At 43.5% G+C, this 1,541-nt stretch overlaps 1 non-coding gene across 1 annotated transcript; it reads left to right on the top strand.

Moving 5' to 3' along the window:
• Positions 1-443: 443 nt before the first annotated feature.
• LOC114006158 (U2 spliceosomal RNA) lies at positions 444-635 on the top strand. Its single transcript, XR_003547912.1, has one exon. It is a non-coding gene; the product is annotated as a U2 spliceosomal RNA (small nuclear RNA).
• The last annotated feature ends 906 nt before the right edge of the window (positions 636-1,541 follow it).

The raw sequence follows: 1,541 nt of genomic DNA, 5'->3' as shown, positions 1-1,541 counted from the left end.
AGGAAAGCAATCATCAGACTATCCCTGTAAGATTCTTCCACACAGCTGTATGTTTGGGAAATACAGAAAGGGGGTGTGGGGAGGAAATGCTGGAAAGAAAACCGGCGACTAGGCTGAGGGAGCTCTCCGTTACTCTGGAGTTGTGCGGGCGGTTTCTGGTCGGGCGGGGAGAGGGCAGGCCCGGAAAGCTCGGCCTGCGTGTGTGGGGCGGGGCATGCAAATTTGAAATGGCGGCTTTGCACGGGAGCCATGGGAGGAAAATAGAAAAGAGAAAATTACCAAAATAAGTAACAATCTGGGCAATTACACATGTATAGCCAGTATGCCCATAATACAGTGTGAAAGAAGTGGGAGAGTGGGTCTTTACTTGAATATAACTTTTGTCACCGCGAGTGCAATATGAGCGATTCAAGATAGACACCGACCAGGGGCCTTCCTTCCTTATCGCTTCTTGGCCTTTTGGTTAAAATCAAGTGTAGTATCTGTTCTTATCAGTTCAGTATTTGATACGCTCTCTGAGGATAACACGTTAAATGGGTTTTGGGGACTTGGAGACGGAGTAGGAGCTTGCTCTATCCACTCCACTCCACGCATCGGTCTGGTATTGCAGTACTTCCAGGAACGGTGCATCCCCTTTGGGGGTATTTTACTCGGTTTTCCAAAAGCAGATTACATTCCCCCACAGGGAGGGCAAAGAGGGTTTGGCGGTTGTTGTGTTATGTTCAGAACGTCTGTAACGTTAGCACAATGGAGAGAGACCTTAATTGGTTGGTTTTCAGCAACTGATTTTCTTTACCAGGCGGTTGGGATAAACTGGCTGCAAAGTAAACTGGCCAGACCCGCAGAAGAGTAAGAAATACTATTGAAAACTAGTCGAGTATTGGCACAGGTAGGAAGTTCAAGGGAGATTAACACCGCCCCCCCAAAAAATCTAAGACATTATAATCATATCACATTTTCTTTCTTTTAACACTATTTTATCAGTTCACTCTTTTTTTTTCTTCTTTTAAAAGAATTATTTTATTTAAGTTTATCTATTTATTTATATTTTTATTTGACCAGAGAGGGACAGAGTGAGAGACAGTGAAAGTGAGAAACCAAGCCACCAGGTCCTAGACTCAAACCACAGTTGGTGGTGTGGGAGTCCAGCACCCTTAACCACCACGCCACCTGCTGGCCCCAAGTTTGCTCATGTTTATTTATAAAAGATCAAGATGAATAAACGGAAGCACCTCCCCATAAGGGTTATAGCAGATGTCTCAGCAGAAACCCTGAAAACCAGGAGGGACTGCTGATACACAAAGTGCTGAAAGAATAAACTGCCAGCCAAGAATATTACCTCCAGCAGAGCCGGTCTCTCAAGAATGAAGGCGCTACAGAGACATCTCCAAAGAAAATATCTAGGGTAACCAAGAAGAAATAAGAGAAGATCCAAATGAAAAAAATAACATGATTGAAAGAGGAAACATTGTGACTGATACTGATAAAGTGCCACTGAGAAGGAAAAAAAAAAAAAAAAAGTATTGGGTCATCAGAAAAGT

Source organism: Tupaia chinensis, unplaced genomic scaffold (assembly GCF_000334495.1).
Source record: "Tupaia chinensis unplaced genomic scaffold, TupChi_1.0 Scaffold145823_1, whole genome shotgun sequence".
In the NCBI taxonomy this organism is placed as follows: domain Eukaryota; kingdom Metazoa; phylum Chordata; class Mammalia; order Scandentia; family Tupaiidae; genus Tupaia; species Tupaia belangeri.
This window is presented reverse-complemented; position numbering and strand designations above follow the sequence as displayed.